Source organism: Lissotriton helveticus, chromosome 3_2 (assembly GCF_964261635.1).
Source record: "Lissotriton helveticus chromosome 3_2, aLisHel1.1, whole genome shotgun sequence".
NCBI lineage: Eukaryota > Metazoa > Chordata > Amphibia > Caudata > Salamandridae > Lissotriton > Lissotriton helveticus.
The window spans coordinates 22,185,173-22,203,071 of NC_136062.1; the positions used below are offsets into that span (position 1 = coordinate 22,185,173).

Below are 17,899 nucleotides of genomic sequence, written 5' to 3' on the forward strand. Positions count from 1 at the left end.
CCTGGACATCCCCCGTCGCAACCACATCTCTGGACACCTGAGAGACCTGCACTGGCTCCCGGTCAACAAGAGAATCACCTTCCGTCTCCTCACCCACGCACACAAAGCCTTGCACAACCAAGGCCCAGGATACCTCAACAGCCGCCTCAATTTCTACGCTCCCAATCGACAGCTTCGGTCAACCGGCCACGCCCTCGCCGCCGTCCCCCGCATCCGAAGAGCCACCACAGGGGGAAGGTCCTTCTCCTACCTCGCCTCCAAGACCTGGAACTCCCTCCCGACCCACCTCCGCCTGACCCAGGACCACCTCGCCTTCAGGAAGCAGCTCACGACCTGGCTGTTCGAGCAGTAGCCGACCCCCCCCTCCCCAAGCGCCTTGAGACCCTCCGGGTGAGTAGCGCGCTATACAAATGCTTTGATTGATTGATTGATTACGTCGACATACACAACAGATACACGAATGGGAACTACATCTGCAAGTTCTTCAACCATTCTTTCACAAATGGGGTCATCCAGACATAGACCTGTTTGCCACGCACGAAAACGCAAAATGCCCAACCTTCGCCGCCAGGTTTCCACACCCGTTGTCCAAGGACAATGCGATATGGATGAACTGGTCAGGCAGATTTGCGTACGCTTTTCCGCCAATCCAACTAATACCACTAGTAGTACGCAAGCTCAGACAACAGTCTCTCAAACTGATCCTGGTAGCTCCCACATGGGCACGCCAACCGTGGTTCACCACACTGCGAGAACTCTCTGTAGTTCCACACCAAAAACTGTCTCTAACACCATCCATGCTGACGCAGAACCATGGAGACATCAGGCATCCAGATCCAAGTCAACTGAATCTGGCATTCTGGCTCCTGAAGTCTTAGAGTTTGGTTACCCTAACCTACCACCAGACTGTATGAATATCATTAAAGAAGCCAGAAGACCTACAACTAGAGCTTGCTATGCTGCTAAATGGAAAAGATTTGCCATTTACTGCACTAATCATCAAATTGATCCTTTGGATGCTTCCATCCAAAATATTATCCGTTACCTTCTCCATTTACAGAGATGTAATCTAGCATGCTCATCTATACGCTTACATCTTGCAGCCATTGCGGCATATCTACAAAACAGACAACATATGTCGTTGTTTAGAGTACCAGCAATAAAAAGCTTTTAAGAAAGGACTAAATAGAATTATTCCTCCTAGGTTACCACCCTCTCCAATGTGGAACCTAAACATTGTTCTTACCAGGCTCATGGAACCCCTTTTTGAACCTTTACACAAATGTGAACTACAATTTCTCACATGGAAAACAGCTTTCCTCATTGCTATTACCTCTCTTAGAAGAGTTAGTGAGATTCAAGCGTTCACTATACAAGAACCATTCTTACAATTACACCGTAACAAAGTGGTTCTAAGGACTAATCCTAAATTCCTTCCTAAAGTAATTACTTCTTCTCAGCTAAACCAATCTGTAGAGTTACCAGTGTTTTTTCAAAACCCAGACTCGGTAGCAGAGAGAGCTCTACACATACTAGATGTCAAAAGAGCTCTTCTCTATTACATCGATAGGACTAAATCCTTTCGCAAAACAAAGCAACTATTTGTTGCTTTCTCTCCACTATATAAGGACAACCACATTTCTAAATCAGGAATTGCAAGGTGGATTGTTAAATGTATACAAATATGCTATCACAAGGCAAAACTCACATTAAAAGTTCCTCCTAGAGCGCACTCCACACGCAAAGTAGAAGCCTCCATGGCTTTCTTAGGAAACATTCCCCTAGAAGACATCTGCAAGGCAGCAACATGGTCTACAACACACACCTTCACTAAACACTATTGTGTTGAGTTGCAAGCCAAGCAGCAAGCTGCAGTAGGCCAAGCTGTCCTCAAAACTCTCTTTCAAACTACTGCAACAGATACAGGTGACCACTGCTAGGGGAGACACTGCTGCACAATCGATGCAAAGTGTACAATCTGCAGCTCATATGCCTCGTACCGAAAATGCTACTTACCAGTATGCATCTGTTCTTGGCATGTAGAGCTGCAGATTTCTACACGCCCACCTGCCTCCCCGGGACCTCTATCTGTTCCAGTTTTATCTTAATTAGATATACACGCATGGACAACTTTTCTTTCTTTCCACTAACTCCATCATTTCCCATCATGGCACAAAACAATCTAAGGATGGAGCCGATGCCCATGCGCACTATCGTCCAAGGGAGGAGTCCCCTATCTCGTGACTACAAAGACTTCTTCCAAGACGACAACAACATGCATTCATCCGAGTTTAATATACAGCTAGGAGGTTTTTTTTGGTATTCCAGAATTTCAAGGCGCACAACCAGAGTATCCGCAAGGTAATGGTAAGAGTTATTGAATAGTTAGTATAGGCAATGAGGCGAACGGTAAATCCTCACAACCGTTCAGAGATGGACCAAGATTGATCCATACGAAACATAAGAAAACAACAATGCCCCTGCGCTATACAATATAGATATGTAATTTTTAGGTCTCGCCTGTCGATGCGCATGCGCATCGAGCTTGCGAGCCTATTGCGGCTTAAACAACCTTTAACTAAGAAGCAAGGAATCGTGGCGATTCCTTGCAGTGCCCGTGACTTTTAAGCTCAATGCGCATGTGCATTGAGCTTAAAAGCGCGTGCACAGCCGCAATCGCCGTCTGTTCCCTCAGCCGCATTCCTCCGACACCTTTTGAAGTGAAGCTTAGCTTAGTTAACTTCTTAACACCCACATGCCGCTCTCCCCGCTCCGCCCCCTCCCCTGCCCGCCTTGTGCATGTTGCATCATCACACAACTTCTCTTCACGCCGTTCCTGCTTGCAGCTACCCACCCCCTCCCCTGCGCGCCTTGTGCATGTTGCATCATCACACAACTTCTCTTCACGCCGTTCCTGCTTGCAGCTACCCATCTTTCGCTCTTTAATTACCTCTGCTTTTAAGGTCTCACCCCAGCATAGACGAAGATAAGATAAGTAAGCCACTGTAAGCTACCGGTTTACCGCTGCTTGCACCCGGTTCACTGCTGGTGGCATCCGAGCAGGGCGACACTCGCCATTCATTGACGGTGCTCCCTCTCTGCGGTACCTACCCGACTCTGCTTAGCCAGGGCAGAGTTAAAGGCTTGCGCTTGACAGGGCACATTTGCCCTGTGCGTTCTTCAATGCCGGGGCTTTCTTCAAGGGGTCTGCAGTACACAGTGCTCAGAAAAAAAACTACTGTGGGGTGTGCTTTATGCAAATTACATGTTTGCAATGCACACATTGTCTTTACAAATATCTTTCTAGTTTCTGGCTTGTTTTCGTTGCTGTGGAGTCTACACGGTGTGAGATTGTGACTAGTGGTCATGCAGCAGAAAGCAGGACAATTTTCACTGAGTGCCAGTCTCCGCAGTCCATCTCGGCGCTCGTAAGTGACCTCATGTGTCCTTGCTTGAGGAGTTTTGTGATGGTAGTCTCTCAGTGACATGCGTTTGATGGTCTCTTCTTCCTGTCTCGCTTCTGTGTATATCTTTCCCGATGTCTGATGGCTCAGTGGCCTAATTTTCAAACTCAGGAATGTTTTTCCCAGTGCCACAGATTCACGTCTTAGTCAGATCGCTGACTCTTTAATTCTTATACCTCAATGTTCCTTTTTTTTAATCAACCTTATGTTTCATTGAACACCTATATTTTAAGCACCAAGATACCACAAAGGGGGGACATGTGCTTTACAATTACACATCACGTTGGCGTGTACAATTTTTTTCTCTCCACACTTCTCTTTTCTTCTCAGACTTTGCAGTCTCCTGCCTGTCCCAGATCCGTACCCTGCATCTGCCCCACTTTCTTTCTTGCTTGCATTTATTGCAGCTCTCTCCGCCCGTCCTTTCTTTACTCATTCGTTACTACCGTGATCTCTTGCTCTCCACCGCCTTTCACCCCCCACTCTAGTAATATCTACTTCTGTTCTCATTCTGTCTATGCTCCAGCACTCACTCACCCCCTCTCCCCATTCCTGCTCTAATTCTTCCTTCCCCCATTTCACTTTCGCTGCTCCCCTCTTCTCTTCCTTTCTCTCCTTTCCTCTTCCTCCTCTTGCCCACCTTCCTCTCCCTAATGCTTCTCCTCTTCGCCTCTTCTGCTCCTTTCTCTCTTGTCCTCTTCCTCCCCCCCATCTTCCTTTTCTCTCTCCCACCGCCTTTCCTTGTTCCTCTTCCTGTGAATTCTTTGCATTCCTTCCCTGACTGTGCCGTCTGTCCTTGGACATTGTAGTTCTCTCAGCAGATGGACAACCAGTTTTGCAGTCCCCCAGCCCCAATACCAGAATCCTGTGGGGGAAATCCACACTAGGCTGCGTGATGTGGCTGATGCCCAGAGCCCTACCGGGGATTCAACCTGCCCCAGGATTTCCTCAGGAGTCTGAAGGGGACAATGCAGCGGCAGAGCTATTGCATTATTGATTGAGTGGTGATTCAGCCTTGTTTTTCCCTGTTGCCCAGATGTATATAATACACACAGGCATCTGTGAAATGCTGCCTTTCTCCCACGCTGCAGCTGTCTTTTATACAGTTATTATCGCATTGACCACAAGTGACCAGATCATTGCACTCCACAACACAATTCCCTTACACACCACAATTCCCCTATATACCACATACAGCCAGTCCCAGCCTCTTTCACTCTCTCTTCCAACTCTCTCCCCCCTCTCCATTTACTTACACAAATCTCGCAGAAACCCTAAGCAGCAGTGCCCGCACTACCAATCCTTCTGTTATGCCACATCTCTCAGCTTACATATTCCTTCGCTCTTTCTTTTACTCTCCACGTTTCTGCCTCTTTCACTCTCTCTTCCAACTCTCTCCCCCCTCTCCATTTACTTACACAAATCTCGCAGATACCCCAAGCAGCAGTGCCCGCACTACCAATCCTTCTGTTATGCCACATCTCTCAGCATACAGATTCCTTCGCTCTTTCTTTTACTCTCCACGTTTCTGCCTCTTTCACTCTCTCTTCCAACTCTCTCCCCCCTCTCCATTTACTTACACAAATCTCGCAGATACCCCAAGCAGCAGTGCCCGCACTACCAATCCTTCTGTTATGCCACATCTCTTAGCTTACAGATTCCTTCGCTCTTTCTTTTACTCTCCACGTTTCTGCCTCTTTCACTCTCTCTTCCAAATCTCTCCCCCTCTCCATTTACTTACACAAATCTCGCAGATACCCCAAGCAGCAGTGCCCGCACTACCAATCCTTCTGTTATGCCACATCTCTCAGCTTACATATTCCTTCGCTATTTCTTTTACTCTCCACGTTTCTGCCTCTTTCACTCTCTCTTCCAACTCTCTCCCCCCTCTCCATTTACTTACACAAATCTCGCAGAAACCCTAAGCAGCAGTGCCCGCACTACCAATCCTTCTGTTATGCCACATCTCTCAGCTTACATATTCCTTCGCTCTTTCTTTTACTCTCCACGTTTCTGCCTCTTTCACTCTCTCTTCCAACTCTCTCCCCCCTCTCCATTTACTTACACAAATCTCGCAGATACCCCAAGCAGCAGTGCCCGCACTACCAATCCTTCTGTTATGCCACATCTCTCAGCTTACATATTCCTTCGCTCTTTCTTTTACTCTCCACGTTTCTGCCTCTTTCACTCTCTCTTCCAACTCTCTCCCCCCTCTCCATTTACTTACACAAATCTCGCAGAAACCCTAAGCAGCAGTGCCCGCACTACCAATCCTTCTGTTATGCCACATCTCTCAGCTTACATATTCCTTCGCTCTTTCTTTTACTCTCCACGTTTCTGCCTCTTTCACTCTCTCTTCCAACTCTCTCCCCCCTCTCCATTTACTTACACAAATCTCGCAGATACCCCAAGCAGCAGTGCCCGCACTACCAATCCTTCTGTTATGCCACATCTCTCAGCTTACAGATTCCTTCGCTCTTTCTTTTACTCTCCACGTTTCTGCCTCTTTCACTCTCTTCCAACTCTCTCCCCCCTCTCCATTTACTTACACAAATCTCGCAGATACCCCAAGCAGCAGTGCCCGCACTACCAATCCTTCTGTTATGCCACATCTCTCAGCTTACATATTCCTTCGCTCTTTCTTTTACTCTCCACGTTTCTGCCTCTTTCACTCTCTCTTCCAACTCTCTCCCCCCTCTCCATTTACTTACACAAATCTCGCAGATACCCCAAGCAGCAGTGCCCGCACTACCAATCCTTCTGTTATGCCACATCTCTCAGCTTACAGATTCGCACTTTCTTTTCCTCTCAACGATTCTGCCTCTTTCACTCTCTCTTACAACTCTCTCCCCCCTCTCCATTTACTTACACAAATCTCGCAGATACCCCAAGCAGCAGTGCCCGCACTACCAATCCTTCACACACGCAACGCCACTCACACACGCAACGCCACTCACACACGCAACGCCACTCACACACGCTACGCCACTCACATACGCAACGCCACTCACACACGCAACGCCACTCACACACGCAACGCCACTCACACACGCCACTCATCCACGCAACGCCACTCATCCACGCAACGCCACTCATCCACGCAACGCCACTCTTCCATTTGCAAAAAGAAAAATGTCTAACTATTCTATTGCGAGACCTATTGCATTTCCAATGCTTGTTTAGTGTTAAGAGTATCAGTACTATTGGTAGAAAAACATTAGAGCACCACCAAAATCAGTTGGACATTTAAACAGTTGGCGAACAGGCTTGACAAAATAGAAGTATCAATCAGTTCCGTTGTTGGTGTGATAGTTCTGTTTATTGTTCCTATATATGGGCCAACACGTGTTTCATCGCAGGGAAACAGACTGCGAATCTTCAGGGCTGAATAGAAACATAGAGAGTACATTCATGATCATGTAATGCAAGTGTATCAAAAGGTGACTTGATAGTGTCACCCATTGTGGAAAAAGCGTGCCATTCAAGTTCACGAATGTCACCGAATTAATGATCTCGATGCACTTTGCCACGAAGTCACATAATGGCATGCTTTTTCCACAATGGGTGACACTATCAAGTCACCTTTTGATACACTTGCATTACAAACATGATCATGAATGTACTCTCTATGTTTCTATTCAGCCCTGAAGATTCGCAGTCTGTTTCCCTGCGATGAAACACGTGTTGGCCCATATATAGGACCAATAAACAGAACTATCACACCAACAACGGAACTGATTGATACTTCTATTTTGTCAAGCCTGTTCGCCAACTGTTTAAATGTCCAACTGATTTTTGTGGTGCTCTAATGTTTTTCTACCAATAGTACTGATACTCTTAACACTAAAAAATTACATATCTATATTGTATAGCGCAGGGGCATTGTTGTTTTCTTATGTTTCGTATGGATCAATCTTGGTCCATCCCTGAACGGTTGTGAGGATTTACCGTTCGCCTCATTGCCTATACTAACTATTCAATAACTCTTACCATTACCTTGCGGATACTCTGGTTGTGCGCCTTGAAATTCTGGAATACCAAAAAAAACCTCCTAGCTGTATATTGTACTTACTGTTTCCAGAGAGGGCTGCCCCCCGTCTAGTCTCTTGATTCCTATCTGCATTCATACCTTTGAGCACACCATTCCAACTGTATTTTCCTCATCATGAACAGAGACAAAATAGCTGCTGATCTCTTTGAAAATCTAGCCCAGGGCATGCCGACGCATACTGCCACGGCCATTTCTGGTCCCCCTCGTATTGAGGGTCTAAAAGACAAATTTAAAAAATTGGAAAGACTGAAAAAACAAGAGAGCTCACGATGGTGGGATGCCACCACGCTCAAGCAGTACATGCGACTAAAACAGATACCCAGAGGCTTACGCTCTCAAATCTTTCCCACCTACGACAATCTGGATGTTGATCTCCTAAAAAAATGGGAAGACTCTGTAACTAACAATTCTTTTGCTCTCATGGACATTTTAATAGAGAGCGCTGATCGCAAATCCATTAAATTACTAGGAGAAATTGCGATCCTTGAAAAAGAAATAAAAGACCTCAATTTACCAGAACCCACGGTGAAAAACGACACCATCTTAGATGAGGTCTTATCTAAACATCAGGATGAAATAAAAGAAAGAAAAGCCAGACAAATAAAGAGAGACGATGGAGACTACCGCAATGGTAGAATTTTCACTTATGATCGCAAATACGATGCAATGATTCGACCAACCAACCCCAAAAGATCCGGCGATAACGCATCTGCCCCCAGCTCTGTCTCGTCCAGCAATGCATCCCTTAACACTGCTGGTACAAGTGAACCAGAACTAGAAACGGGTGACACCCTAGATGCCAATAGCATTCCTTTTTTAGTAGAAATGGAGCGGATTCGAAAAGGATACAGGGCTCAACCCCAAAGAGGAACACAAAATCTAAGACTCACAGAGGCAGCAGGGGTGGCCAACGAGGATTATCGCAAAAAACTAAGATCAGGAACAACAAAGAAACAATAAATGAAAATAAAGAGGTCCTAGTAATAAACCTTTCCTCTTTTCCATTAACTCCCGATATGACCAATCTTCTCTCTAAAGGCCTTAACTTCAATCCTTACTCTACAGGAGACATCTGTCAAATCAAAATAGATTTCTTTAAATTTGTCCGCAGTCTTAAACTTAAAAAGTACTTTGCAGGAAAAACTCCTAGTGACAAAAATGTAAAGAATATTCCTGATGTCTTGATTAATGATGAACTAACAATAAAAGATGTTCAAGCAATTCATTTACTGTTGTCTATCACTGAACGGGAAGATAGTCCTATGGAAATGGGGCAACTTCTGGAAGAAATGAATATTGATACAGACTTAGATGTTGTAAGTGGTTTAAAAAATAAATCTACATGGACACCAACATTACCGGGTGGTAACAGCATCGATACCTTTTATAGACAGGTTCTTGAAGACCTTAACAAAATCAACACAAAAAAACACAATGAAACCTTTACATTCAAAGACAGTCTGACCAAAGGAGAGCGTCACGCCCTCAGCATACTCACCCAAACTCCCACCATCATTATTCGTGAGGCAGACAAAGGAGGCAATATTGTGGTTATGAACACAGATGATTACAACAATGAAATACTGAATCAGTTAGCAGACCATTCTTGTTATGAACTTATCACAAACAACCCAATGGGCGCTTTGACAATCACCATCAATGACCATCTACGCAAATGGAAAGAAGATGGTCTCCTGAATGATGACGAGTACTTGTATCTCAAAGTACTCAAACCCACATACCCATGGCTTTACACCCTTCCGAAAATTCATAAGGATCTCCCCTTTCCTCCAGGCAGGCCTATTGTCTCTGGAATTGGAGGTCCCACCGAGAGACTTGCAGAATATGTGGATATGTTCCTAAACCCACTTGTAAAAAACCTGCCCTCTTACATACAAGATTCGAAGCATATACTCAGCGTATTGGGCGACTTAGAATGGCAACCTAACACTACCCTGGTCACTATGGACGTTGTCGCACTATACACTAGCATCAATCCAATTTTAGGTGTGAAAGCGATAACTCGTATTCTGTCAAATCGACCAGCGTCTGTCTGGGCACACACACAAATGCTAATCTCAATGATGAACCTAATCTTAACCAACAATTTTTTCATCTTCCACAAACAATGGTACCAACAAAAACGTTGCGTAGCCATGGGTTCAAAATTTTCCCCCTCTTTCGCCAATCTTTTTATGGGTGCTTTCGAAGATGACCATATTTGGGGCAACCAAGGCAGTATGTATACTGACTCCATTTTATTTTGGGGTCGTTATATAGACGACTGCATTTTACTTTGGACAGGCACAGAGGAACTACTACAAAGCTTTTTTGATCATCTCAATCATAATGACTGGGAATTAAACTTCACCATGAAATCAAGCAAAACACACATAGAATTCCTAGACCTTGAATTTTATGTGAAGGATAACAAATTACAAAGCAAACTGTACAGGAAGCCGACCTCGTGCAATGCCATTTTGAGAGCTGATAGCTTTCATCCCTTCCACCAAATCAGGTCAATACCTTTTGGAGAATTCCTCCGTGCCAGGCGTAATTGTAGTGATGATAAGAATCTTGAAACTACTATACAAGACATGGAAACGAGGTTTGAGAAACGGGGGTACCCAAAAGCCATCCTTTCTCAAGCGAAAAAGAAACTCTCCAAAATAAAGAGAACTGACACGCTGAAACCCAGAGACTCTCTTTTGGCGAAAGACTCAACAGTGAGAATGATCACTGAATACAATGAACTGCATCAATCACTCAGACACAGTATGACCAAACACTGGGGTCTGCTCAGAGAAGATTCAACACTGAAAGGAATAATACCCATAACTCCTCAAATCACTTTCCGCAAAGGGAGAACTTTGAGGAATAGACTAAGTCCTACAGTCCCACAAAGTGATATGACCCCTAACTGGTTAACGCAACGCAGCAACGGATTTTTCAAATGTGGCTTTTGCACCATGTGCAAATGGGCGAAGCACAAAACTAAACACTTCAATGGACCAAACAAAGAGACATATGACATAAGAGTAAACATTAACTGTATCACAAAATATGTGGTATACATAATAGAATGCCGATGCGGCAAACTATACGTCGGAAGTACTATCAGAGCATTGAAAGAGAGAATATCCGAGCACATGAGGGCCATACAAAAACAAGATCCGAAATATCCAGTGGCCCTACATGTGGCCACATGTCAGGCAGACACAGAAGATTTCTCAGTATCTTTCTTTGGAATTGAGACTGTGCCTATGCATGTAAGAGGTGGCAACAGAGAGTTGGCACTCAGACGCAAAGAAGCGACTTGGATTATGCGTCTTCAAAGTATCGAACACGGATTAAATTATGACCCAGAGATGCAATTCTTTCTAGGGAACTAAGAATTTTCTAAATCATGTGGCTTTATGATCTATCTTCCAATGTGTTCTCTTGGCCCATTGTTGCAGTTAGCCAGATCCGACTTTTAACTTTGATCAGAAAAGATATTTGAGTATAGCGAAATATATCAAATCACTGTAAGTTTCCTTCTCAAACTATGTCTTGAATCTTTAATATACAGATTGTATATTCATTTGTGTTCTATGCTTAATAGTATACTCGCGGATTAATGTCAGTAACTCCCCAGAGATATAAAACATAGTATTATGAGGCATAAATCCTAAAAGGTGGAATCACACGAATCCACCTTAACATCCATGACCCCAGATATTTTGATTTTATCCGGGTGTCTCTTATCTTAAAGAAAATATTATACATGTATATGTTCCAAACCAAACATATACGGCACTTACGAGCACATTCTCGCACATGCTCGATCATATATATGAACTTTACTAACTAAATTCCTTATAATATATGTCAGAGAAGCCGAATAATCTACTATATGTTCTATTTGAATTTTCCGACTTTAAAGATGGGAATTCCAGAAATTATCATTGGCAAACGACATAAGGTCACAGAATACATGATAGTCTACCAACACTCGGCACGCGGGTGTTTCTACATAGTATTTTTTCTTTAAATGGCCAATAAATCAACAGACTCAAAATCAGTTGACGGTCTAGTCGTTTTCTGCTTAGGAAGCGCCTCACCGGTACATATTCCGGCCTGACTTCCGGTCACATGACCGTCTTTGGAAAACGGCACCGGGAAACACAAGAGGGAGAACAATAATGAAGAGGTAAGCGAGCTTTGCCCTCCGCATTTTGGGTGATTAACACCAGACGCTGTTCGCTGCATTCAAACAGATTATCTCCAACACATCCTTCCGTTTCTCTCCCTGTTACTTGTCGTTACAGGTGCACCCGCCTTTTCTCGTAACAAACCGCGTTGCCATTTTAAAGGAACCTGTTTATTCTCTCCTCCCGGTTCATATATTAATGTGAAACTATTGAGGTAGGTCAATCTAGTTTTTTCGGGTACCTTTTTCTATGTGTAGACTATCAGACAAACAGCCAATTAATTATGCACAAACACCATTACACTCCTTTTAGACTCATCAGGTCTCGCGGAACTTTTTGTTCACATATTTCTTGGAAACTCCGGATACAGGATTCCACATTACGCACTAAACCGATGTGGTTTCGCCCTTCACCCATGAGGGTGAGTTTGTTTTTTGTTTTTCTTTTTGCTATTTTGCTATGCCCAGAGCGTGTGTTTTACATATCGACGCTGCCCTTTCCTTGGAGCAATCATTAACATGGACCTCTCTTGTTAGTAGCAATTTTTTCCCCCTTGTAGGTTGTATATTCTTTTATTGGGTACTTGTTATACTGTAGACAAAATAAAGAGTCGATCCAGAGATTGGTACTCTACAATAAATCGGAAACACCCGAGAATAATAAATCTAGCCCTCGTCTTGAGTCCACATTAAATTATGGTGTAAATAGAGAATTTAATTTTGAAACAAACAAATATAGAACAAGCATCGAAAAGAGTAGCTTAATCACTGTCTTTCTACACCCCCGGCAAGATAAGTAAATTCAAATAAAACAAATGAAGAAATAATTTTGAACAGATATAGACCCTACAAATGTTTCCTTAAAGGTTTCCTTAGGATGTTATCAGAATTGCGTAAATACACTGTATCAGTCACTTGGGATTTCGAAATCTTTTTACACACTCCACACTCTTTTCACTTCATCACTATAACTTCCTGCGGCCAATGTTCTTTTGTCTACAGATCATATTGATTAGTAAGATAGCATTCAAGTTCACGAATGTCACCGAATTAATGATCTCGATGCACTTTGCCACGAAGTCACATAATGGCATGCTTTTTCCACAATGGGTGACACTATCAAGTCACCTTTTGATACACTTGCATTACAAACATGATCATGAATGTACTCTCTATGTTTCTATTCAGCCCTGACGATTCGCAGTCTGTTTCCCTGCGATGAAACACGTGTTGGCCCATATATAGGAACAATAAACAGAACTATCACACCAACAACGGAACTGATTGATACTTCTATTTTGTCAAGCCTGTTCGCCAACTGTTTAAATGTCCAACTGATTTTGGTGGTGCTCTAATGTTTTTCTACCAATAGTACTGATACTCTTAACACTAAAAAAATTACATATCTATATTGTATAGCGCAGGGGCATTGTTGTTTTCTTATGCATTCATCCGAGCCCAACACCAGTTGGCGATCTAATGCATAGTGTAGAAACCTGCAGCTCTACATGCCAAGAACAGATGCATACTGGTAAGTAGCATTTTCCTTTTATAAAATCTGTGTTTTGTCCAGCTGTAGTGTTTTCACTGTATTACTGTGTATATTCACAAATGCTTAACACACTGCCTCTGAGATAAGCCTGTCTGCTCGCGCCAAGCTACCAAGGGGGTGAGCAGGGGTTATTTATGAGTGTAATCCCCTTATCCTGACTTAGAAGTAAGGGGCCCTATTTGGACAAAGGTGAATACCATTGCCAACTAGAGACCCCAGATCTAACATATCCATTTAAATGATACAAAAAAAAACTATTTGGTCAACAAACCAACAATAAATTGGCTTGGTAAAAGGCATGGAGAGAACACAATTGCCAGTATCTAACCAGCAAGAATAATCAGCAGCCAGGTAGTTAGGCATGGCCCAGCTGGCAAGTTTTGTACCTTGATTATGATCTATAGGCTTGTGGTAGTTTCATTGTAAAAATGACATAGGTTTATTGTAATAATCAGATAGTTCCGCCCTGGAACTTTGAAGACTGAGAGCTAACAATAGATTAATCATGGTTTTGTATTTGAGTACACATAGCAATTATCGGGATGTGACCAGCATTATATGTCATCTTCTGCAGATGCCTCTCGTGTTACCTTAGATTGCAGCCTCCGTAAATATCTGGCTTTGCTTTTGTCCTTATTCGTGCATTGCTGAGTCCCTTCACTCTGTTGTGATGCTAATTGGTCCTCCTTCCGAGGTTAAAAAGCCATGAATTTCAAAGGATTCCTGTTTTGTGGGAATTGAATGTTGTTACCCTTTACAGGGAAAAGATAGTCTGAAGGGAAATACCCACCAATAAGGGTTTTGTCATTCCTGAGGTGGGTTGGTGACCTCTTTAAAGTCACATTGTCAGTTCAGTGGGTAGATGGAAACATCTTGCAAAAATTGAACTATTGTCCCCTTCAAACTGTATTGTTTCCGATTATCTGTGTTGTAAAGATTTCCTCTTTAAGCCGGAAAAAGTGGATTTGTGTTGGGACGTCTGGGCGTAGATTCCTCTGTTTCTGAAAAGCTGAGTAAACTCTCAGAGTTTAGTCCAGTAGTGCTTCAGTGTCATCTGATGCCTGCAGAATAGTTCTGAAGACAGGTTGTTCTGGTCTAGTCTCAATTTGTTGTTTTTAAAGGCTGTATAGCGGCCTGAGTTCTGGCGTACAATGTCAAGAAATAACTTCTAAGCACACTAAGTCTCCTCATTGTCCAGGCTGCAGCTCTCTCTCTTTCAATAATCTCTCAAGTTTATGTGGGTTCAGACCCTTCATCCATTGTCCCCTTAGTGTCTGAAATTCCTGACCTTTGTGCACTAGAGCAAGTCTGCCAGTCCGGCACGGCCCCCCTGCGCCAGAAGTGGCTGCCTCCAACCATCCAGGCCGCTGATGCTGCCTCTCTAGTTTGGGTGTTGAAGTATATATTGAGTGGCAGGTGGCGGCATGCAGCAACAGCTGTTCTGGCAGAGTAATGATTGTCGAGGTCTGAAAAGCATATTCCCCTGGTCTGAAAAAGCTTGTGGGCCCATCCATGTAAATAGAGCTTCCCATTGATGTATGTAGAGATCATGCCAGGATGGATGCGACCATTGAGTGTGTCCCTTATGTCCGGCAGGATAATTGTAGAGGTGCAGTGATCGAAGGCTCTGTGGTGTAAAGTATTGGTATGCTAGCCCTAACATGTATTCTATCAAAGGTTTCTGAGTGTGGGAGAATTTATGGTCTGCGTTTGTTAGGGTGCGTGTAATCTGTTCCATGGCCAGTACTTTACACAACTTTTGAAACCAAAGTATTGTGTGTGGAACCTCCTTGTTTTTCCAGTTCAGATATTAGTTATTGGGCTGCCTCCCATAATGTGGTGAATAAGGGCCTTATCTTGACTTTGGCATGGTGGTGGTGCTGCTGCCCTATAACAAGTTGGGCGGTCGAACTGCCATGGGACCGCCACTGCTGCTGCCAGGGATCTGTGATCCCTGGCGGTCTTGCAGCGGTCTGATGCCCCTACTATGCAGGTGGTTGCCCTGGGGCACTGCCAAGCATATTATGAATTTCCTCACCGCCACAGTTTTCATGGTTGCGGCGAGGAAACAAAGGGGGCCCGGTGCCTCTGCACCAGGGGATGCATGCACCCCCAATTCCTGCAGGGCATGGACTGCGAAGTCCATGCCCTGCAGGAATGTGCAATGACGTTCACATTTCGTATGAGCCTTAGCACTGCACCATCATGGGCCAGCTGCCACAGGACCGCCTGACCCGGATTCCTGTCGGGATCCGACGAGCGGCCGCAATATAGCTTTGCTGGTGTGGCAGCGAGGTGCTGGCATGGCAGCCCACTGCTGCACCACCAAAGTCATAATAAGGCTCTAAGAATTTTGTCAGAGCCTGGCATGGCTCTCATAGTTGATGATGTCATGCCCAAGAGCACTATACGCAGGTCACCTGGGACGGGATATCCCATTGTCCCCTTATTGTGACCTAGGACATCTTTCTAAAAAGTCTGAATAAACTTGTGTTCACCGTACATGCAGGAAGGTTCCCTCCTCCTTGCCACAACAACAGCATAGGTTTTAGATGGCAGGGAAAATGTTGTGAAATCGTATCAGAGTCAAGTACCATTGGCCTGTTTATCTAGTTCCGCTTTGGTCCATTAACATCTGGCCTTGCACTGCTGTGGTTTTATGAAGCCTGATTTTGTGTGCTTTGAGCGAGCCCACTTCGGCTCCATTGTCTTAGAATTGTTGACCCTTCTCCAAAAGGGATCTTTTTTTCTGATTGGTCCTGTGCACTTTCACTTGGCCTTTTACTATGGCCAGTTTTTAGGCTGCCTGGCTTTGTCGGGAATTTGGAAGTTATTGTGTTCCAAAGCTTTTATCTCTGCCATAAGTCTTTGTTCCTCAAGTCGCACCTTCCTTGCTGTGTCTATCTCAATTGTGATGATAGTGTCTTGTATGGTTGCCTTGAAGGTGTCCCATAGTATATCTTTAGGTGTTGCGTGCTCTGTGTTGTGCCTGAAGTAGTCGTAGATAGCTGGGGCTATGGTTTGTCTATTTACTGGGTCTTGCAATATTGAAGGATTAAGGCACAAGCATGGGGGGCCTTTGCCGGAGGGCTGGGCGTCACTGTATGAGAGCGAGTTGAACATGGTCTGATATCGATATGCCCAATATTGTGGCCAATTCTGAAGTGGACAGTAGGGATCTGGACTTAGTCTATGCGAGAGTATGAGGAGTGAACAAGGGAGAAATAGTAGTAGTGATTGTCGTCTGGGTGTAAGTGACGCCAGGCCCAATTCCGCTACCTCCTTTTTGAGGAGGGTTAACATTGCCCCTGTACCTTGGTATATGTTGGCTTTCCTATCGTGGTCTGGGTCACAAGCTAAATTGAAGTTGTCCCGTACTACAATGTGTCTACAGGATTCCTGAAGCTGGGTGGATTGAGTGTGTCGCATCAATGTGTCTTGTCCTGCATTAGGGGTATAGAGATTCAATAGTGTAAGCGAAGTTCACCCTTTAGGGAGCACTTGTTTGAGATTGCGGTTTTGGGGGTCCGAAATGACATGGGAGAGTTTCTGTCCAAGGTTGAGCTTGCATAGGATCACTACAGCTGCTGTTTTCGTGGAGGGAGAGGCACAATATTGATTGGGATAGCACAAGTGGCACAATGATTATTCGTCCTCTCTACGGAGGTGGGTCTCTTTCAGGAATATAGTATCTGTGTCTTGTTGTAGGAGATAATGAGATATCGTCAGATCTGTTGTCTTTTGTTGGGCGAGTTGAGGCCTCTAATGTTGAGAGAAAGGAGTTTGGTTGTGTGGATTCATGTCAGAGGGCGTACCATGTAAAGAATCTGCGGTGAGGACTGTGCATGCGCAGATGGTATGGTGTATCTTTGTCTGCCTATGAGTTTTGCCATGTGGCCAAGTGGATCAGTTTTCGGCGGGGTAGGAAGAGAGGGTAGAGGAATTACTTAACACCAACACAATTACTAGGCCTATTGGACCAGTCCAATATTCCAGAGCCATCGATGATGTGGGTGTGAGGGTCATTCCCCATTAGAGATGTGGCCCTCAGGTGTGGCTGAGATAGATGGAACAGTCTTACCGAAGGGGGTGTTTTGCTATCAACATCTCAGTAGAAGGAGGTGTGTAGAACAGAGGTTCCAGAGATTGTGGTAGTGTCCAGTTCTCAGGTCACTTGTTCTAGCCCCGGTGGAGATTGTTACAGGAGTTTGTGATTGGTGAGGTTGGGAGTTTAGCTCCTACCCAACGCATTAACAGTTGCACTGGCAGATGCCACTGAAGTTTCCTGCTTCATTTTAAGTAGGTGTGAAATAATATCCGCTTTTGCTTCTGCTGGAGATCTTTCCTTGGATCGGCTCCGTCTTTTAGTGCTGCATGCTCGCAAATCTGCTGATTTCGGGCATCGACTTAGCTGTGTTTGGTGGTATTCCTCAGGTTGGTGTAGAGTTCCTTATCATGGGGAAAATATCCAGTAATGACCTTGCTTCTGCAAGAGTGAGGAGAACTCACTATTTTATTGGACTGAAGGGGTGCTGTAGGTTTGCTAGTACTGCTTCGAGAAAGGCCAAATCAAATGCCTTCTCACATCTAGGGAGACTAGTGGGGTTGGTATTTTATTTTTGGTATTTTATATGCCTTTC

At 44.3% G+C, this 17,899-nt stretch overlaps 1 protein-coding gene across 1 annotated transcript in view; it reads left to right on the plus strand.

The window, feature by feature from the left end:
• Positions 1–17,899, plus strand: part of USP8 (ubiquitin specific peptidase 8) — a 627,337-nt gene that overhangs the window by 511,871 nt on the left and 97,567 nt on the right. The gene's annotated exons all lie outside the window — the stretch shown is intronic.